The sequence below is a fragment of the Thermobia domestica genome, chromosome 8 (assembly GCF_964235325.1).
Source record: "Thermobia domestica chromosome 8, izTheDome1.hap1.1, whole genome shotgun sequence".
Taxonomy (NCBI): Eukaryota; Metazoa; Arthropoda; class Insecta; order Zygentoma; family Lepismatidae; genus Thermobia; species Thermobia domestica.
Genome location: NC_137461.1, coordinates 207775221 through 207799228, shown reverse-complemented (window position 1 = coordinate 207799228; position 24008 = coordinate 207775221). Strand labels below are relative to the sequence as shown.

The 24008-nt window shown below is 35.7% G+C and overlaps 1 long non-coding RNA gene across 1 annotated transcript in view; it reads left to right on the top strand.

The window, feature by feature from the left end:
• The first annotated feature begins 13961 nt into the window (after positions 1–13961).
• LOC145691931 (uncharacterized) overlaps positions 13962–24008 on the top strand; it is a 29013-nt gene continuing 18966 nt past the window's right edge. The window contains exon 1 of the long non-coding RNA XR_014132587.1: positions 13962–14178. This is a non-coding gene — a long non-coding RNA (uncharacterized LOC145691931). The remainder of the gene's footprint in view (positions 14179–24008) is intronic.

Genomic DNA, 24008 nt, shown 5'->3' with positions numbered 1-24008 from the left:
TGGTCGCTCGAGATTTAAAAGAAAGAAAAAAAAACTTGTTCCAGATGATGTAACTGGATGCTGGCGGTTATGTTTTCGATTTCTTCGGCTTTCAGAGCTACAGGTATTCTGGTATTGTGCTAACTCATTTCTAGCTACTTTCATAATAGAAATACTAACAAGAATACGTACAGAAAGCTTCAGATGAAGCATAGAAATTAAAGACCTGTACATTTTAATTTACAGAAATATTTAAAAGCACAACGAAGAGTAGTTTACGCTTAGGAAAGGTAGAGTCAGACAAGATTATGTGCAGATTTAAATTTATATTGAGGATTGAAGGTAAGTAAAACGGAAGAAGGGAGGGAGAATTTAAACAAGGGAGGGGAAAGAACGCCGAACGTGACTTTTGACTTCGGTGTCCATATCAGGTGTTGCCACAAAGATTCTTCACCCTTATTAATACCATTCTTCTATCACACTTCACACTTACCTACTACACTTCGTCATATAAAGAAGTGCCAGCGCCGAAACTTATATTTTAAGGGTTGGGAAAGCATTAATATTTGGTGCCCTAGAAAAAGTTGTTTTGGGCCCTCCCACAAAATTCGACAATAGGCTTTTCTTTCCACCTTTATCTTACTTTTTGTGGTCCCCGGGGCCCGTGGGTCCTCTCGCACGCCCCTGGCCCGTTCCATACATAACAAATTGATTAAGGGAACAATATTGACAAATCTAAAAGGCACACGAATAAATATTATTTGTAGGCCCCTAATAGTAGACTCTTCCTTTTTTTTTTTTTTTTTTACTGAAATGAGCCCATGACTCATTTTTGTTTTATTTGCCTTTTGTGTGTTGTTTTGTTTGTGTAACGTATTGAATCTGTTTGGTGCTTCATTTATAATTTCATGTTCGTATCGTATATGGAGTAAGAAAATTTTGTCTTAAAGTGGGCCCCCTCGAACGGCGGGGAGCTTCCCTGGGGGGGGAGTTGTTGCCCCTTCCCCCTCCCACAAGTTACGGCCTGTAGTCAGCACTACCTACGCTCACTTTTAGACCCCTAGATTTCCCTAGGTATATCCACTTTACAGAACCGGATGAATTCCTGAACAGCTGAACATCCACATTGGAACGGGAAAATCATTCCTGCACGTAAAAAGGATAAAACATGAGGGAACCACACTCTTAAAAATTTCCTTGCTCAGAAATGAGAAAAATGCATGTTCAAAACAAAATAAGTAATTTTTACTCATATTTGAGGAAAAATGTCTCATTATTTCCAAATGTGTTTTCATTTATGAGCTCAAGGCAAATTTTCAGGTTCCCATTTATGAGATTTTCTCACTTCTTAAAAATGAGAATGGAATAGTGCGTGATTTTCAATATCATAGATGATTTATAAAACAACGATAACAATCTTACCGAAATAATATTACTATGTTTTACTAGGGAGTAATATTATTAGGGCTTAATTACTATTCAGGAAAGGAGATAAAGGATTTCAGCTGTAGCAGAGTGCGAATGGATATGAGTACGCAGTAGGTGATGCAGCAGAGGTGGCGTATGAATACACGTCATGAGACAGCGGCGAGGAACAGCGTACATATCAACTTTCGAACGTAAGTTTGGGTGAATTGTAAACACTACCATAGACTAAAAGTTACTGTAGTATACTGTAGTATAGTAAAAGTACTGTAGTGTAGAACGCTGACCCCCCCCCCCCCTCATACAGGTTATATAGGCTATAGCAGTCAGGTTGGCTCTTTATGTATCAAAACTCAGTACTCAATTTACATAATAACGAGTGCAGCAATAACAAGTGAAGGCGGGTTAGAGCCCCGTAGGACACGTTGTTTTCTATATTACAATAGAACGGGGAGGCATGTCAATGTTTTACACCCTTCGTCATTCGTTATAATGTGCAAAATAGCTTATGTACGGAAACAAAGAATACATAAGTCATCTGTGTAGTTAGAAACAGCGTTACAAAAGTGCGATTTATTATTATGGAATTGTAATACAAAGGTACTTTGTACTGATCACCTAGCATAGCTTGGCGCCTCCGTTCTTTCACTAAAAGTAATCGTTTTAATGACACGCGTTTGCTGGTTATTTATGACATAGTACTGTACGCATTTGCTCTTGATTTAACGTAGAGGCTGCGGTAGCTCAGTGATAGAGCGCTAACCTCTGGTGCGATGAGGCCCTTGGTTTGATCCCAGGATTTCCAGTTCGCGGCAAGTGGGCTTGCTGGTGGATAAACACAGTGTGCATGGGTTTTCGCGGGGTTCTCCCATTTCTTCCCACTTTCTTCATTCCATTATTTTTTTTCATTCTCATCATAATCGTCTCCTTTAGCCTATCCAACACAACTGTGGGAAGTGAAACTCAAAGATTTCATTTATTTTTTTTTAACCCAACGTCCCACAATTGTGCTCCAAGGCTAAGGGAGACAGTGATAGAGATGGATAATAATGGTGTAATGAAAATGTGGACGTACGTTTCTTGGCAGTTTTTGCATGGGTTTGTGACCTTATTTCCAATCTGAATTGAATCCTAGCAGTGGAGTTTCAGCACATTTATGAGGGGCACAAACTGTTGCATTCCCCTGCAGTAATGAAGAAGGTGGAAGGTAGGGGGTGATTCCTGGAGCTCCGGACCTTCCCCGAAATCGCTACTTTTATGTAAATTTTATCTAATTTTAGGTACAATTTTACATGTTTTAATACAATTTGTCCTCGTATTGAACTTGAAGCATCTCCGAAATAAATTCCTCCATGCGTTTCTTGTAGGAGGAAACTGAAAAATCCTGGAAAAACCCACGAACACGGTGTTTCTCATGTAGGTAACTTTTTTTATGGTAGAGAAGTAGGCATATTGGACTGCAATAACTCAGTGGTAGAACTAAACTCCGATGCATGGGGTCCCTAGTTTGATTCCACCTCCGTCAAGTGGGGAGTGTGAGTAAACATATTATGTATGTTTGCTCGGGATTCCCTCACTTTCTTCATTACAGCATTTTCGCTCATGATCATCATAACGTCTCCCTGAGCCTTGTAGCATAAGCGTGGGACGTTATACTCTAGCAGAAATTGTTCTGTTATTCTGAAGTAGACGGATAACTCTTGAATCTGAATTATCAAGAAGTTGGTATAATGTTGCATCAAACGGGACAATCTTGAGTAAACCACGTCGATGAAAAAGAAGTCTTGAGAAAGTGGACAGTGATGAAAAGAAAAATGTTCAACTGTCTGATGCAGTAGGAATAAGTAACGCACCTAAATTACAAGTCATCGTGGTATTCGTGGAATTTTCATGAATTGAAGTGAAGATTAAAATGTTATGTTTTAAAAAATATCTATAACTGTAGGTGTTTATTTAATATAAATTCTGGGTGTACTAATAGTTTGAATTTTTTGCAGGTTTATATTTTGTTTATATTCTTTTCCGTCTTCTCGTATTTGAGAACCCTGTTTCTGTGCACCGTTTCTCGCTTTTGAAGAAGATATTTCTCAAATCTTTTTGAGAAATGTTTTTCTCAAAATTGGGGCTATACGTCTCATTTCCTCAAATGTTACTTTCTCAATTTTAAGAAAAAATACATTCTTTTCTCAAATTTGAGAAGGAATTTGCACCCTCAGAAATGAGAAATAATTCCTCGCATTTGAGTCATTATTTCTCAAAATGATTTGAGAAAATCGAAATCTCACTTTTAAGAATGTATTACTCGGTGCACAGATAAGAAACGGATGTTCTCAAATACGAGGAATATTTTCTCGAATTTAAGAAACCATTTTTAACAGTGCAGTTGCTCAGAAATCGTAACGACTACACCATCATGACTGATAATAAAGTATGCGTTTGTTAAACATATACTGTTACTCTGTGAACATTACCAAACACTTCAATGTCAGTTGAGAGTCGAACTCCTTATTGTTGGTTCTCGATCCACCTAAATCTTACCTAGACTGGTTTCTCACATATTATTACGAGAAATAAACGAAGTGAAACGAGGAGAGTGTAAAACTGTTGATTAATAAAGAAGTTCTAATTCCATTAACTGTTCTCACCGTAGTGGATATGAGAGCCGTGCTTAAGATACGAGAAAAGAAAATTTAAAAAACTCGGAAAAGTAATATGAAAAGGCACTTACATCACATTTCTCTGGCAGCCTCAAGTGCCAATGCGAAGCTTCTCCACGACTTACGTTAAGTAGCATAGACTAAATTACAGGTCTCTTAAAATGGTCGTCTGAATGAATGACTGAATAGAGATTGTTCTTTTTATATGAAATGTACGAATACATGCCGCATACCTTTTATAATTCCTTGTCTGGGAGTTTCATGTGTTTGTCTGATAGAGTAAAATAAGCTCGTCTTGTCTCATTAATGAAAATAGATTTTGGAAACATCCCTCACTTAATCTATTGGTGTTTAGTATCCAAGGCAGACTTAAAATATTGACATGAATCTACGAAATGCAAAAGTAAGTATTCACTAAGTACAATAATTTTGGGGTTTTGATTTTGGTGTATTGCAAGCTTGACAATTTTGTGTCTGTAAAACCAGTGTTTTTTGTGTCATACCGATTACGCCACTCACATTGAGAAAATGAGAGCTGCTGGAAATGGAGTTACGATTTAATGGGGTTACCGTCCCTCTTAAGCACTAAGATTATATTAATATGTATCCACTGTTAAAGTGGGACTCGAAACGTGGTGGTTCTTGAGGGAAGTCACATCGGAATTGAAAATATTATCGCTTCAATCTAAGGAAAGGAAACATACGTCATGTGCTAGTTTTTGAAGAGAAGAATTAGTACGTGAAGTAAGGTTTATTCTCTTAACAATAAAAGGAAATTTTTAACGACGAAGCTTCTTTCAAATAAGACCTGTCACAGAATTCAAAGCCACTACCCGGTTTTTATCTAAGTCAGTCTTTCCTAGACATGCCAGATACCTTTTCACTTTAATTTCGATGACACAGTTGCACCTGAAGTTTGATCACTCTTACGAAAAAGAATGACATAACAAATTATTTTTCTGCACTCATTGTCGGTGCTAACATACACCTCCTCCACTGCAATTTACAGGACAATGGACAAATTGAATTTAGATCTTAAAAAGATAAAGTTTGTATTATAAAAACAGCCTGAAAACACCTGAAAAATAAAAATATTACTTTTACTTATTTAAGTTCACTAAGACACAATTACTAACCCTCAGAATATCAAGATCGACTAAAAATTGTCGGGATATTCAGAAATATTAGTTCATTTTATTAGTAAATATTACCAATAACTGCCAAATTCCATGTAAAAAGATACTTCTATCCATCTGTTATTTTGAAAATGGCAATAATATGGAGGTTGACCCAATTTTAATATGATCTTGCCGTTTTTCGGATAAGTTGGCAGATTTTAACAAATTCTTCAAACAAGCAACAATAAGTTTCAGCTATTTGTAAGAGACTTTGTAATACAGAATACGAACCAAAGGAAATCGAAGGCGGAAATTGTTTCCAACTTCTACAACATTCCAAGTTGTCATAGGATCTTTCTTGACTACAAAGTAGATACGACGAAAACATGTCTAACATCATGATAATAAACAAAAACGTTTCTACAACGAACTAACGCAACCATGTTCGGCTCTGGGTTTCATACTACTCTTTCGAGAACAGCTCCCAAAACAAAACATAATGTTTTGACAGTGATGGTAAAAAAAAAAAAAGTAAGTATTTAAAACAGGGATGCAAATAAACAACAAAATTTTACTAGCCCAAGAAAAAAGCTACTAGCCCACATCCTACAATAGAAATAATTTACTTACCTTCTGCATCATATTAAATACTCGCCCGCACCGATGAACAACTCGCTCCTGGCGAGTGGGCGAGTGGTGATTTGCATCCCTGATTTAATACTTTCACTTATATATTCAAATTGTATCAGTTGTATATGTTTATCAAGTAAAATATTACTTAATAATACATTTTAATTTAACGCTGTACTATATTAACAGTAATTATTTGTCGAACTCAGAGAATTATAGAACTATTAGTCTCATTTCGTATGCAGCAAAAATTTTGCTTCAAATACTGAGCAAAAGGTTGCATGGAAGATCAATTAAAAATTGAGGAGAGTTAGTTCGGGTTCAGGACAGGTAAAAGCACAAGAGATGCAATTGGATTATTAAGGGTGATCGGTGAAAAAGGTGAATGTAGTATTTATTGATCTAGAAAAGGATTTTTGGTCGCCTGAACTGGGAATTGTTGTTGAGAGTTCTAAAGAAGGTTGGGCTGGAATAAAAAGATAAAAAGACTCATAAGAAACTTAAATATAAACCAAAAAGTAAGTGTTAGAACAGAGGAACAAATGACAGAGAAGAGTGCAGTTGGAAGGAGAGTTCCATAGGGAGGATGCCTCTCGACCATATTATTTATTATCTATTAGAAGATATAGTGAAAAGAGTCTACATAATGAAGACGGCATAATGAATTTGGTAGAAGGCGGAATGATTAGATATATCAAGTTTATACATGACTAGCAGCGTTCACCCCGCTTCGCTGCGGTCACCCCGGAACGCAATAAACCTTGTTAATTAGATAATTTTTACTTTTTCGCTTTCAAGTGATATGATAAAAACCATAGTAGATTCCAGTAAATGTTAACATTATATCGCCTGTCATTTATGTTAACCCGCCGAGTCACATGGTCATGCGGGTTGCATATAAATACGTTTATTTTTACCTATGATGAACTAATAACAAAGGATTTGTACGTATGGACACTTGAATGGTCAATTATCTCAAGACACTGGTAATTAAAAATTAAAGTGATATGATAAAAACCATCTAGGGTCCAAATCCTAATAACCCCCCAAAAATGAAAGAAATTGGTTCAGCCGTATTAGCGTGATGAGTTCACAAAGGATTTGTGCGTTCTCTTTTATATATATAGATATGACGCTTGTGGCGGAATATGAAAACAAAATCAATAACATTCGTTGGGAAATGAAAGGGTTGGAAACGACAAACTTAAGTTTAATGCCAAGTATGTGACCTTTAAAACAGTGGTGCCCACCCCCCCTTATGTCCATGACGCATCCCCCAATTGTCTATCCGTAGGTGTTCTTCCATGAAAAAAATCTTCTTTTCGATTAATTTTACCCCCCCTCATCAAACATATTTATATAGATTTTTAACCCCCCCAAATATTTCAATGACGCAGTTTGCGTCATAGCCCCCCCCTTGTAGGCACCCCTGTTTAAAAGAAGAAGAAAAATTCTATGTTAGCATGTGCTTTATGAATAATTGATATTGTAATGGCTAATAAGTTAAAAGTACAGGATATTTACGATAAGAGGATGGAATAATTGTGGCTCGATATAGAGATAGTTCTATGATTATAGTGATATGTGGTAGTAATTAAACGAGTGATACGTTAAGGGATTGAGTTATAATTATAGTTGCATACAATTTAGTAATTGTTCATTGGAACAAGTTAAACCTAACCATTTACTAGTTCAAACACTTATATATATAGTTGAATATTTATTACTATCAACATCTTATAAAACTTGAGGAAGGGTTGTGAAAAATATTAGATAAAAATAAATGTTAGAAAGACAAAAACCATGGTGATTGGAACGAAACGGTTGGTGTCAAACATAGAAATAGGAGGGGAGAAAATAGAACAGGTGATGAGTTTTCAAAATCTAGATAGTATATTAGTGATGATATGAAGTGCAAACGTAAAATAAAATCAAGAATAGGAATGGAGAAAGAAGACTTTAGGACGAAGAAAAGTCTGTTTTGTAGTGATAAAGAGCTGAGGAAAAGACTCATAAAATGCTTCGTGTGGAGTATTGTACTGTATGGGGCAGAAACATGAAAATTACGCAAAATGATGAAAAATGACTGGAAGCTTTCGAATATGCTTGTGGAGAAGATTGGAGAGAATTAGTTGGGTCGATGGGAAAACGAATGAGAAGGTGTTGGAAATGGTAGGGAGAAATGAGGAGTTTTAGATATTATTGAGAGGAGGAAATCGTGGTTGGGATACTTGCTAAAAGGGACTCTCAAGAGGAACGTTATAGAAGGTATGATGACAAGAAAGAGAGGTGGGGGCGAAGGAGGCTAAAATTGTTGGATGATATCAAAACACAAAAATCGTACGTGAAGACGAAGAGTTAGCGGAAGACCATGAAGAATGGAAACTTCTCATAAGCAAGGTCCCACAAGTTGTCGCTCAAATTGATTTTCACATAGCACATCTGATAGATCTTCATGAGAAATGAAAATAAGGAAAAGTTAAAGTGCTTTGGACCAGAAGAATCGGACCTACGGGGCTTCAATATTTGAACACCCAAAAAATTATATCATGGAATTATATACGACGTTTTAAGTAAAATCTTGAAAACCATTAAAGCAATCAACGCTAAAGGTTCACAATATAATGAGAACAAAAAGTTGTATTCAAAACCACAAAGTGTATTGTCATAGACGAAGTAGTGTTGACAACTCAGCATCAAAGTATTTTGTTTGAAATAGCACCAAATACAAATGTGGAGATATTTAAAATGCACTATTATCACTAAACATAACAATGAAATGTAGTGGTACAGCGTTGCACACTGTTGCAGCTAAGTATGCTGAAAATGTACAATGAAGAAGTCTGATATGTGGCAACAGTGTGTAATAAAGGAATCTGGGTCTCACATTATGAATTTAATTCAAATGCAGAATAACACCGATAATATAACATAACAAAATAACAGAAGTGTCACAACAGATTGATGCAGTTGAAAAAAGAAATTGAAGTTGAAAAACTACATAAAAAGACATAAACCAAGAGTGCTCTACCAAATCTGGAATAGCAGTTTACAGAATTGGAAAACATGGGTGTCTTTCCTGGCGTGTAACATTTTGTTTTCATGAGTTACCTGTTTATTCACCAGGGCTACGAAAGTGTAATAATGCAAGTTCTTCATTTTTCTCTAATGCGTTCCTTTATTACCCTTTGTTGTCACATATCAGACCTCTCCATTGTACATTTTCAACACACGTAGCTCCAACAGTGTGCAACACTGTACCACTACACTTCACTGTTATGTTTAATGACAATAGTGCATTTTAAATCTGTGCACACTTGTATATGATGCTGTTTCAAACAAAATACTTTTATGCTGAGTTGCCAATACTGCTTTATCTATGGCAACACTGTTTGTGGTTTTCAATACGGCCTTTTTGTCCTCATTATATTGTGCATCTTTTGGTTTGATTGCTTTAACGGTTTTCAAGATATTTAGTTTGAACGTACATGATTCCTTATATATATATATATATATATATATATATATATATATATATATATATATATATATATATATATATATATATATATATATATATATATATATGGATATTCAAAGTTTGAAGATCTTCCTTTAAGTGTTGAAGCCTATCCTTCTGGTCCATGGCACCTTAAATTTTCCACATTTTCATTTCTTATGATGCTCTATTAGATATGCTATGTGGCAATCAGATTTGAGCGAGAACCTGTGGGACCTTCCCTTGCCAGCAGCGGCAAGTGAGCTACCAGTAATGGCAGAATATCTATGATGATGATGTGCATAAGCTTTCACTTTACTTTGATATATTATCTATACATTATCAGATAACATTACACTAGGGTTGTCATTCGTCCCGGAAAATCCAAGACCATCACGGAATCGAGATCTGCGTCCCGGCGCCCCGAAAATATTTCTCCGGACGCTTAAATGTCCCGGTGTTTTTTTTTTTTTTCACAGGATTACATTATAGAATTCTTTTCTTCAACTTATGAGTATGGCAATTCAAAAGTCGAAAAAAAATTGCATACATGAAAGATTGATTTAATTAAGTTCACGATTTAACTACTTTGATACTGAACGAAGCATTCGTTTCATTGGGCCAGAGACAAGAGGTTTTACTGCTCAATCTTATTGCTATCTTTAGTACTCTGTTTCAATCTACATCTTGCTTCTGAAATATTTTCATCAATAATCACTGACCGATATTTTTGGTAATTTTCTGTTGATCATTCAAGAAGAAAAATATATTGTTTTAATTAATAAAACTGAACAGACAACAATGGGAAAATGTAGTATTTTTTAAAGAAATAAAAACTTATGAGGTGGGGAGAAACGTGTTTTTTGAATTATTTGAGGCAGATTTATTTTTCCTCCTCCTCCTCCTCCTCCTTCTTCTTTTTTTTTAACGTAAAATGGTTGCGCGTTTCCATTGCCCCTTCTAAGCCACCACTTTGTCAGAATGTGGAATCTCTGAAAGCCACGAAACAAAAGATCCTGAGAAATTAAAAAAAAACTGCTTACCAGGTTAAGAGGCTGAATCATCTGCTTACGTTTGCTTAACTAGGGAGGAAAACGTCTACTAAAGTGATTATGTAATACTTGAACAACTCTATCTAATGGAATAAGGTAAATTAGTAAATAATACTTCCATTCATTTTAAGCATTTCAAAGATTCGCGTGATTTAGTAGCGTCCCAGATTTTCATTTTTGAAATATAGCAACCCTACACTACACCCATATAGGCAGTGCATAGCTACGGGCCTAGGGAGCCAGGTACGTAACTGTCAGCACTGAAAGTTCGCTTGTGACAGTTAAACGCCAAAAGATTTTAGTGTATGAGAGAAGTTCATGGACACTACTAGATTATCATAACTATACTGGTATATTTATTTATCTATTGTGCTCAAAATTTCATCCAATGGAGGCTTCAGCATATAAATCGTAGTTGTCAGTATTGACGGTAGTAATGTTAAAAACAAGGCTAATTCTGTGTGAATAATTTCTAATAAACTTTTTTTTTACCTCTGGAAAAATATAAAAAGTGTTTAAGAAAACATTGATTTATCATTATTTTGTAGAAGAATATACTAGTTAACTAGTTGAATATACCCATGCTTCACACGGGGGCTGTGTTTGGAAGTCAACGCCTGTGGGAGTATCACCATTGATCTCAGCGACCCCGAAAACTATGGATTTGATACTAATATCGGTCATTGTGGATTATTTTTTACATGTCTCGGTTTCCCCTCCCCCCCCCCGGCTGATTCCCGGCCCGCATACAATTGTAATTGAATTTGCAAGTCATCGCTAATGGAAGTGTCACCATTGATTTCAGCTACCGTGAAAACTATGGATTTGACACTAATATCGGTCATTTTGGATTACTTTTATATGTCTCGGTATCCCCCTCCCCCCTAAGACCCCCTGGTTCGAATTTTGACAAAAACGTTTAACTTTGGTCTGGAGGTATTCGTGACTAAAATTTGGTAACTCTCGGTCTATTTGTCTACTTCCCAAGCCGGTTCCGGTAACCTCCCCTGAGACCCTTCTGGTTCGAAATTTAAAAAAAAAAAAAAAAAACGCTTCGTTTTGATCTGGGGATTGGACCAAGGAACCCCTGACCGAATTTTGGTAAATCTCAGTCCACTCGTCTGGTTCCCAGGTCGCACAAAGACAGACAGACAGACAGACAAATACACAAACAAACTTTATTTTGTTTATATTAGATTGATATTCCTTATATAATATTGTATTACAAAACTCAAACATCGTTACTTATAATTATTAAAACAATGAAAACATTTAATAATGGAAGTATTGTTGAGAGATCGCCTAGGATAGAATTAGCTTGGACATGAAGTCCTATTACATATCCGTTTTCGTAAAATTTGCGGATCGTCAATTTACGGAAAAAGTCGAGAAGAAATTACGACTGTGTGTCTTGTTGTTGAAACAACTCAATAGTTAATACATCCCATATGATAGTGACGCAATTTGGTTATCAGAAGGTGTATATTCAGTGGTTTCCACCAGTGCTGAATGTTATTGTGGAACTTTCCACTGTCTTCAAGAGTTTACCAAAAAAAAAAAAAAAAGGTAAATTAACGCAGAAGTCACTGTACAACACTATAATAACTGTCCACATATTGATCGATTGGTACAAACTTTATTCCAATGATTTAAGTGGAAAATACTGAGCTATCCTTTTTACATCCCTATCACCATGTGACTTTCACATCTTTGGTTCGCTGAATAATATAATACCCACACAGCAAGGAATATTTCCTCAATCAAAAGAAAATATTTTCCTTGGTTTCCAAAAGATTTTCCTTCTCTGTACATTTCCATGCTGGTTTCCCCAATGTATTCCAAATATTTCCCGAAAATATTTTCCCAAAAATGTTTGTAAAACATTTCAGAAATTACCTGGAGTACATTTTGAGAATGCTTGCCGGAAAGTAAATCCAGGAAAATATTCACAAAATATATTAGAAATATTGTTTTGGATCTAATTTAATATATTTTCACTGTTGAGAAGGAAAATATTTTTGAAATGATACTAAAAATGTTTTCCATATGTCATACGGAAAACAATGAAACGAAATATACTCCACATATTTAAAAAATGTTTTCTAATACGTTATTTGCAATATTTTCTATTTTTACGAGAAAACGTATTAAATATATATTATAAAAACATTTAGAATATTTAAAAAAATATTTCGTAATATAAGAAATATTTTCAGAAATGATTTTAAAAGGTTTACTTAATTTTTACAAAAGTATTTTGGTAATCTTCTTCTATAACTTAAATTAAATATTTTCGTATGATATTTTAGTATTATTTCCAGAATATTTTATCAAATTTTGAATATAAAACTTTAAAGCAGATAAAAGAAAACATTAAAAATGAATAGAAAAATGTTTTCCATTCTGTTTTGGAAAATATTTTGTGTCTTTAGTGAACAACATTTTCTGATATAGGTCTATTATAGAAACATTTTTACATTGTTTTCAGAATATACTCTTCCGTTATTAGAGAAAACATATTCCTTGTTAGATCTGAGAAGTATCCCAAATATTTGCCGGAAATATTTTTTAAAATGTGTTTGGAGAACATTTAATGAAGTACAGGAAGCAGTGGCGTTAAATAAGCTTTCCGGGCTTAAGTCCCACCAAAATTTGTTTTACTATATTAAAGTAAATAAAATATCCTGCACAATTTTCACATGTCCAGGAATAAAGTTAGCAAAAATTCCCTCCACGAAACAAAATCGTAAATACGCCACTGACAGGATGCGCATTTTTAGAACGTTAGTAGAAAATAATGTAAGGAAAATTTTCACAAATTGTAATAGAAATATTGTGTTGAATGTAATGTAATATGTTTTCAATGTTGAGAGCAGGGGTAAAAGTGGATTTGAAAAGGTGGGGGGGGGGGACGGCAGGTAGCGGATGACGACACGCCATTGCCCCTGATTATCTTTGACCATTGTATTTTTTTTTAGGAACTGGGGAGACGCCGTACATATTTTTGCCAGGTGGGGGGCATCCCCCCGCACTTTTTACCTCTAGTTGAAAGAGAAAATGTTTTCGAAGTAACACTAAAAATGTTTTACATAGGGCCTACATGATAAAGAAAACAGAATAGGCCTGTGAACAGAATAAAATGTTTTCCAACATGTCATATGCAATCTTTCTATTCTTACAAGAAAACATATGAAATATAATTTTTAAAATATTTCGAATATTTTAAAAATAAATTCGTTCGTAATATGAGAAATATTTTTCAGAAATATTTTTAAAACGCCTATTAATTTTGTATGGAAATGTTTTTGTTACCTTGTCCTGTAACTTAAATGAAATATTTTCATGCAATATTTTAGAATTATTTCCAGAATATTTTATCGAATGTTGAATCAATTCTCTCACAAGAGTATCGTAGTAGCATTATTACCAATCATTATACTAATTATAGCAGCATCAAATAAATATATTTGTTAAAAATTTGAAATTTATAATATCTTGGTGACATCGCACAGGCATTTATTTCAGACAAAAAAATAGCATCGCTACATCAACCGTCATTTGTTTCTCAAAAGTACCAGAATTCCTTGCGTGATATGTTGAATTTGAATGTTGATCTGTTCCTGTAAAGTTGTGACAGAATCCCGGCAATTCTAAAGATCAAAGATTCATGTGAAACACTAATTCGAATGTTACCATTTTACAGTTATATTTATTATATAAATAGGAAGAAGGCATCTGGATCTGAACGGTCGTGCCTATGAAGAAGGTGTCCAATTGGAGGCCGAAATGAAATGAAATGAAGCTTACAACAAAAGTCGGTAAGTAGAACGATTACATAAATTAATTTAGCTTTATTGTCTGTAAAATTTAGCTTTATTGTCTGTAATAAATTCATGTGGGAGGCTAGATTTCCATTGTTTATGATTATACATAAAATACCGTGCAGGTTTCTTTTGGCTCACCATTCGAAATAATTGCTGAAAAATGAATTATTTTAATAACTTTCTTTTTATTGTCTCCTAAGTGATTTTCGATAGGCGATTTGAAATACGTCACGTGGCATAGATGAGATTCTAAGGGAGCGTCAGAAGTAATTGTCGAAAAATTACAGTTATTATTTTATGATTTGCGTATATATATACGGGGCCGGATGTATCACGTAAAAACTACAGTGCAAAAAATACAAATCAGCCTACGTGGCCACTAAAAAGCACCAATAGGCAGGGCTCTAGAACACAGGTCTCCCTTCCCATTTATATGTAATATAGACAGAAATCAACATGCCCTGCGGGGCTCTAACCCGCTTTCACTTGCTAACGCTCGCTCGGCAATACTATGTGAATTAATTACTTTACTTTGGTACAGAGAAAGAAATCTGTTAACCTATATGGGGACCTGTGTTCTAGAAACTTCCCGCAACAATACTATCTGAATCAGAACAGGGCGAAGGTGGAGGACAACAGGAGCGAGTAGATGCTTTCCAAAGGGAAAAGATGTGGGCAAGTCTTTACTTTAGGCAAGGCAGTGGCAATAAACCATTCATCTGAACCTGTTCCTGCAGTTAGTTACAGTTCTCAAGAAGGAAAGACAGAAGATAACGCGCCCTACGGGGTTCTAATCCGCCTTCAATCGCTAACGCTCGCTCGGCGATTTGTATTTTATAATATTACTACCTTGCCCAAAGTAAAGAGTTACCAGGCGTATATTACCATTTTAATGACAGGTTATAATAATTCTGCGTGTAGATTTACTTCTGGCGTGCCACTCGAAATCTCTGTTTCTTTCAGAAGTAATGTTCCGCGGGCATTGCTAATACTATTCTAGTTATTATTGTAAACGTATTGTTTAGGATGCTCCGGGGGGCACTGCCCTCCCAAAAAAAGGTCTGGAAGAAACACTACTCGAAATACTTACTGAGATATAATTCTTTCGCCACTTTCTTTCTTGTGTGTATTCAATGATTTTCGCCAAGCGAAGTATAAATTTTTCACTTGGCATAGATAAAATTCAAGGAGACCGTCAGAATTAATTGTCGAAAAGTTACAATTCTTTTACGATTTGCGTATTTACGAGGGGTGCTTCCGAAGGGAGCAGGCACGTACTCTTCTATTTTGATCAAGGGATAATGGCGCGTATATTACCATTTTAATGACGTATTCACGATTTTTTTTTTAGGGGACAGACGCTTGGCTAACTTTGTTCCTGGAGATGAAAAAATTCTGAAAGATAATTTATTTACTTTAATATCGTAAGTACAATTTCAATGGGTTTAAACCCGGAAGCCCCCCTTAAATACACCACTGGGTTATAATAATTGTGGGGTACATTCGAGCAGACGTTTACATCGAGAGCAAAATTTATAGGTAAAATGTGAAGTATTTTTCGTGAAGGAATAAGAGTGTGAATGTAAGTTATTTCTGTCATTGCACAGCTTATTGAAATGGATTTTGAATGCAAATAGGGTAAGAGTAAGCGACGGGAATTTCCGGTTCATACGTCAGTTGTGAACATCTGCGATGGCCGTAATGTGATTTTTTTTTTTAAGAATTGTGTAGTAAAGAGAGAAGGATTATAAAGTTTATGTAGAGTCATGGTATGGTGATGCGCGTAAAATCAACTGCGCAAAGTGTGGAAAAGATGTATTCACGAAGAAAAATTCAGAACAGAGGCAATAGCCCTGCATACACTATTTTCAGTCGTAAAGGTGAGAAAGAAAGGGGGTGTAACACACGTGTATTAGTTGTGAAAAGTGTTTTTTTTTAAAGGATCGAAATTAAGTGTTTTTGAAGATAAGAATAATTACAAATATTGTGAATGACCATCCTCTTTTATGCGTACCCCCCACCCCCCTGTCGCTGATGTTCCTGCTCCCTACGCTGTTGCTCGGGCCCCCCTGCTGTGCTTCTGCCCTGACTCGGTTAAATAGCGTTCTTGTTTTTTTACTGGCCACCTAGCACAAGTTGTTTCCCCTTTTCTTTTAGAGCTCCTCATTTAGTGCATAGGGAGGCGCAGTTGCTTAGTGCTAGAGCGTTCACCTCCGGTTCTTGGGGTCCCTGGTTCGATGCCAGCTCGCGCCGTGTCGACTTTGTGGTGAACAAACGTCGTGCTCGTGGGTTTTCTCGGGGTTCTCCCGTTTCCCCCCACTTTCTTCATTTCACTCATTTCTCATTATCACCGTCTTCTTTAGCCTAAGCGGCATAATCGTGGGACGTGAAACTTAAGGATTTTTCATTTAGTGCATGTTCTGCAAAAAGAAACTGGAAGATGCAAGAAATGCGTCAAAATTTGGTACAACAGCTTGCTAGAGTATTGCCTAATTCTGTGTGCAGGTTTACTATTGGCGTGCCGCTCGAAATATTTGTTGAAAAATTATAATTCTTTCGCTAATTTTGTTATTGTCTCTTAAGTGATTTGCGGCAGGCGAATGTAAATATTTCACCTAGCATATATAAAATTCAAGGGGGCCATCAGACTAGATTTGCCGAAAAATTACAATTATTCTTGTATTGTATTGTATTGTATTCAGGGTTTGCCCAAGTGGGTCCAGCCCGGAAAAAAACACCGGGTTTTTTCGGGTTGGACCCACCTGGGTTTTTGAGATTTTCGTTAGTATATTATTGGTGCAATTAACGTGATCACATTGGAAGTGATTCTTATCAGATTTTGGACTTTCCTTGGGCAAATTAGGTGCTTTCACGTTAAGGTATACAACATCCAAAGTGAGGCCTTTATAAAGTTCTTAATGCACTGAATGCATTTTAAAAAGCCGTACCTTAGATTGAGATAATTATAGAACAAATTAATTTATGGAATGTGCTTATATCCTATTTCAAGTAAAATATGCAATTTTATATTTTAGAAAATACTTTCCGTGAATAGTGTGCTCGCTTACTTAGCGACGCCGAAGGACATTATCCCTCATACATCTGATGGGTTTAGTGCTATAGGTGCTGGTACTACTAGTAAATATGTAGTGTATTAATAAAACTATTAGTATTATTTTTTATTATCTTTGATGGTAACACTGGTATTCTTCAGTAGAGTTTGGTTTTCCAACAACAGTTTAGTTTAGTTATTTGTTGCTACTTTTCAACTAGCTTTCTGTAGAATCAACAGCAGCAATAGCGTAAAAATTCGTGTCAAATTTAAGAATCTTAGTGCTCGGAGTTTCGAAGGGTGCGTAACGCTTACTATTTCAAATCCTGAATTCAAACTTTGTACTAGTGGAAGTTTCGATGTACAGTAAAGAAAGCTTGCATTTTCGGAAAATAATAATAAACCTTCGTCGCGAAATAAGTGCTCGGGAATTTTCAGCAATTAAACGCACAAAGCATTGGAACTGAATACTTGAACAATAAAACTATTTGAAAAAAATGAAATGAAATCTTTCAGTTTTACGTCCCACGGTTATGCCTGTTAGGCTAAAGGAGACCGTGATTATGAGAAATGAATGAAATGGTGAATGAACCAAGTGAGAGGAAACGGAAGAACCCGAGAAAACTCACGAGCACGGTGTTTATCCACCAAGAAGTCGACACGGCGCGAGCTGGAATCGAACCAGGGACCCCAAGCACCGGAGGTGAACGCTCTATCACTGAGCCACCGCGTCCCTAATAAAACTGTTTATTTTACGCTGTAAGATATTTAGTTTCATTTAAGACATATTGAAACATTTCCTTTATGAAATTGAATTATACAGGGTGTTTCAAAACAACATCGACAACGTTTTTGAGATGATTCCTGACAGCAAAATAAGACAAAAAGTATAGACCAACCTGGGTGCACAATTGCTTCCTTTCGGACTTGTAGGCTGCCGAAAATATGAAAAGATAAACTTTAAAGGTCTATAGCGCCAAAACTGTGGTACCTACCGTAGTCGTGTCGAGACTTCACTTAAAAACTGAGATGTGCACTCTCCAAAAATACGCGTTTCAAAATCCTGCGGTACTCACGCAACAATTTTTATAGAGCTAGCCTTGCTACTGGCATATAATTTGGAGTACTGGCCAACTACCTCTTGTTCATGTTTTCGGCAGCTTATAACTCCGAAAGGAAGCATTTGTTCACCTAGGTTGATCTATACTTTTTGTCTTACATTGGTGTCAGGTATCACCTCCCAAACCGGTGTCGGTGTTGTTTTAAAACACCCTACATATATGTTAATTGTTTTAAATTAATTTTCTGGGAGAACGGTCTTGCAACAAGTGCTCGGGAAATTCCCGTAATTCAACGCACAAAGTATCGGAAGTGAACTTCAACAATAGAACCATTTATTTTACGCTAGAAAATATTTAATTTTATTTAAGACATTTTGAAACTTTTATTTTATAAAACATGAGTTACAGATTGATTTGTTTAAATTAAATTAATATATTTGTTCTCAATTAATAAATTTGGCGAATGTCAGTGAGGGTATTAGGCTGATTCGTTCTATATTTGTTCGTTCGTCTGCCTGTACCACGCTTACAACAGGGTACCACTTTCCGTCTTTTAAGTTTAAATTTTCAGGGTACAAGTACGAGACAAACTAAATTTCTCATGTTCAGATTTTGGCGGCATACCAACCTAAAATTTCAAAATAGCGGGTATCCACGCCGTAATTTTCAGTTTTTCAAGTTGAAATTTTCAGAGTAGAAGCACAAGACACTCTAAATTAACTGTATATATTTTGGTGGCGATCCAACGTAAAATTTCAAAATGACAGTCATTTTTCAAAACAGCAGTGAAATTGTTGCAAGTTGTGACAATCATAATCTTGAAATATAAATCACATTTTAACACTTTTACCCTAAAGGCATTGGAATATTTAAAAAAAAAAAAAAACTCAAACCCGAAGAAAAAACAATTAATCCCGAAAAACCCCATATGGGTCCAGGTGTGTTGGGCTTTTTCAAAAAAGTCCGGGTTTTTCAAACACTGATTGTATTGTATTTATTTTCACACGTTTTCATACAAATTGTTCACAACATGAACGTATGAGTTGGACACGTCACAAGAACATTGAATGTGTACATATTTATACATTTAAATCTACATCCGATAGTAAAATAGCGTCAATTTAAGTAAGAGAGGTACAATTTTTCATTATTCTAATTTGCATACAACGATATGAAACAATATAACAGTTAATAAAGCATTACATTATACATATGCAAAAATATATATACACTAAACCGTATCGGACCGGAGTTTTTGAACATTCCGTATATTAGAGTGAAAGAGGCTCAATTGTTGGTCTGACAGTGAAGCGAGTACGTTTAGAACTAGTTGAAACGTTTAGAAAGTACGTAGTTCATCTCTGCTGCATGGGGTCCTTGGTTCGATCCCAGCTAGCGCCAAGCGGTCTTTGTGGTAGACAAACCGTATGCGTGTGTTTTCTCGGGGCTGTCCCGTTTCCTCCCACTTACTTTATTCCACTATTTCATTCATTTCTCATCATCAGCGTCTCACCCTGGATGCATAAACGTGGGACGTTAAACTAAATGTTTCATTTCATCTTAATTTCCATGTACAATACCTGCTTCTTGAGTTATACATAATATTTTCAATCTGTGCTAAACTAGTGTATTAATATAGGTTGCTGACTTTATAGTACCTACAATTCTCCGCAGAATTTGATATTTATGAATTCTGATAGAACAACTTCGTGTAGGCTTTGCTTTGGAAGTAGTTTGGAAATACGTGACTTGTTAAACAATGCATGCTAGAAAGTATCTCTCATCCATGTTCGCGAATAGTTTGTTTTCTGCATTACTACTCCCTGAATACAGCGTGGGTGTAAAGTCAGTTCTTATTTGTAACAATGAATATTTCTAAAACTAAACAACTTATCACAGTTTTATTTTCATCGAATACATTATTAGAGTGCACCATTTGGTTATTAAGTTACATTGCAACGTATGCACCCGCATTTTCCACAACTTCTAAAATGTTAACTGGCCAGCTAAGCTGATGCCAGTTTCTAGGATAATCTAGATTAAAAATAGGTATTGACTTTACAACCACCGTGTATATTCTAAAACTGTTAAATTATTCCTCGTCTTCCTGTAGATTTCATAATATTTTTTATAGAAACGTTGCTTTCATCAATTTCTAATTTACAACGGCAGGGTTGGCTGGTTTAAACAGCTGTTTTTTTTCCAAAAAACCCAACAGGTTTAAACCAAAAAAAGAAAAAAAGAACGAAAAATGCTTTAAATCGTGTGAACTTCATGGTGACGTTTCCACATATCACACCATCTGCATTATGTTTATCTACTTTTCATCTTTTAATCAAGGGGTCAGTAGTCCTATGCGCTTATCGGACCCCATGTTTAACTTATAGGAGAAAAGGGGAGGTAATCATAATAGAACGTAAACAAAAGGAAGACAATATTCGCTATATAGACGAATGCAGAGTAGTGGGGGAACTGTGGAATAACATCCTGTGATATAAGGTAACAGGATGTGAAAAACAAAACGCAGGTGTACTAGATACAATTGAATTGAAGAGGAAATGTGGGAGGGGATGGTGTATTGAAAAATTGAGTGTAATATGAGAGAGAGAGAGAGAAAGAGAACCCTTATACTCTGTATGATTGATAATTGCTGTTTAGTGAAGCATGTATGAGATGTTTTGGCTCTAAGAGAGTTCCAATTATATTCTTATATATTAACCTATAGAAACATGTAATGATGCATGAAAAGAGAGCTCGTGTTTACAAGACCCAAGAGAGTGTATATATGTGTGTGTTGAAAAACCATGAGAAAAAAATAGACTACCCGTGTTTACGTGAATGAGAGGCAAAATGTGAATGAATGCATGCTATATTTTTTTTCTACTTTTAGAAGAGACAATTCTTTTTTCTTTTATGCTTTTTTAATATGTTGTTGTTATTGTAAAAGTTTTGGTAACTTGACCGTGGGAACGATTTGTAGCAGCTGGGGATTACACAATCCACAGGGCTTTAACTTGAAAAAAAAAAGTATGAGGGAAGAGAGGTGATGGAACTTCCGTGTTTAAAAACGCAATGTAGATTATATATGTATCTTATTATCTGATTAGGTGTGTGTGTGTGTTGCGTAGTTGGTGTTTGTTCTGTGATTAAAGTTATTTCTTCTACAATTAAAAGGTAAGAATTCTTATACGTTTTATTGATATGATTTGTGATCATAGCGTGGGGAGGCGTTTTCCCTTAATATGCTTTTTGTATTAGCGCGATTGGAATTTGATTGAGTGAGAGACACGGTTTGGATTTTAGGTGGGATGGTTTGGATTTCACGATAATGAGTAGGTCAGCAATGATTTAGCTTTAATGATTGTTAGAATAATAAACTTATCGTGATTTGAGTTAAATTTTTAACAGCGGTGGAAATACTAGTAAATATAAAGGTCGTGTATGTAAATGTGAATGAAGTTTGAACGTGTAGCCCTTATACAAGTTATGTGAGAGAAGATGGGAGAACCCCGAGGAAGATCACGCACATGTTGATTGTGCACCACAAAGGCCACACGGCGCGAACTGGGATCGAACCTGGGACCCCATCCAGTAGAGCTTCATGAAATGCTGAGTTTAACGTCCAACGCTTTTGCCCGGTAGTCTAAGGGAGACGGTTGATTAACACAAATGGATCTTTTATAATGCTTCGCTGTACACAGAAAGCTCTTGAAAGACTATATAGAAAGTGGGAGGAAACGAAATCTTTGAGTTTTGCGTCCCACGATTATGCTGGTTAGGGTAAAGGAGAGACGTTGCTCTCAGGAAATGGTGGAATGAAGAAAGTGGGAGGAAACATGATATCAACGAGGAAGCTCACGTACATATTGATTGGTGGGGGGGGGTCGGGATCGAATCCTGGACCTAAAACAGTAAAACTAGAATGAAATCTTGAGTTTTACGTCCCACGATTATGCTTGGTAGGCTAAATGAGAAACGGTGCTCTCATAAAATAATGGAATGAAGAAAGTGGGAGGAAACGTGATATCAACGAGGAAGCTCACGTGCATATTGATTGGTGGGGGTCGAGATCGAATCTTGGACCTGAAACAGTAAAACTAAAATGAAATCTTGAGTTTTACGTCCCATGATTATGCTGGCTAGGCTAAATGAGAGACGGTGCTCTCGTGAAATGAAGAAAGGCGAGAATATCATAATGAGCAATAGAAATGAACGGTTTACCACTGACCCTGCTTGCATTATCAATAATTTATTGATGTTCCATGTGTATGTATGTATATTTGTATGTGTGAGAGATGGATGGGAAAAAAGCGTGAATGTGCATACTTGCTATTCATGCTTGAACCGGTCTTTAATGGACGGTGAATGGGATGTAATTTAAGACAATCCAAAGGACTTGAGAACAGTGGCGTATACGAAATATGATTATACGGGTGGATTATTTTTTACCAATTTAGCATTATTTTAAAGATATGTGTACCATTTGAAGGGGTAAAAATTAGGTTTTGAGTATGAGATATGTTTATGTAAAGCTAATGGAAAGCACATGCAAATTTAAAATGTTCATACATACCGAACATAAAATTGCCATCCTCTTCCATGTTTGAAGCACATACGAAAACTGTATACGAACAACTAAAATATGGCGGGAAAATGACAAAATATTTTTCTCGGTAAACGTATGAGGCATTCCCGTTTCTACAAATAACAGTAGACCAAAAAACTTTTGATGTTAACCGCACAAAAACATGCATGGTACTGAAAATCATGGTTACATAGATGCCGCTGATGGTAAAAGACTAAGATTTTTTTCCGTATAATAACTCTAAATATTCATAAATCGTTAACTATTGATTGTAGAACAAAACGGACTACAGAAATCGATTTATTAGGTAAAAATCTATATAGAAAGACACCCTACACGATAAACTTGAACAATTTTAATTTTTTTAAAAATTCTTACAAGGGAAGGGGGCGGCCTGGTATTACGTTTTACGCTAAACTAATGGTCGTAGAAAGAAAAGAAAGGTATTTTCTTGAAGGATAGAACCTAAGGAATACTACAATTTCAGTTAAAACAATGTAACTTGAAAATAATTTTAAATGGGCGTAGCTCCTAAACCATTGATTTTAGGACAAAATGGACTACAGAAATGGATTTGTCAGGTCAAAATCTATATAGAAAGACACCCTACGCGATAAACTTGAACAATTTTAATTTTTCTAAATTCTTACAAGGGAAGGGCGCGGACTGGTATTACGTTTTACGCTAAACTAATGGTCGTAGAAAGGAAAGAAAGGTATTTTCTTGAAGGATAGAACCTAAGGAACACTACAATTTCAGTTAAAACAATGTAACTTGAAAATAATTTTAAATGGGCGTAGCTCCTAAACCATTGATCGTAGGACAAAATGGACTACAGAAATGGATTTGTCGGGTCAAAATCTATATAAAAAGACACCTTACATGATAAACTTGAACAATTTTGTGGTTGGCTAACAGTGGCGGCTCGCTACGTAAGGGGGTGTCCCATTACATTTTTGGGTGTTTACGCCAAACTATTGGTCGTAGAAAGAAAAGAAAGGTATTTTCTTGAAGGATAGGACCTAAGGAACACTACTATACAGGTTAGAACAATGTAGCTTTAAAATAATTTTAAATGGGCGTAGCTCCTAAGCCATTGATCCGAGGATAAAATGGATTACAGAAA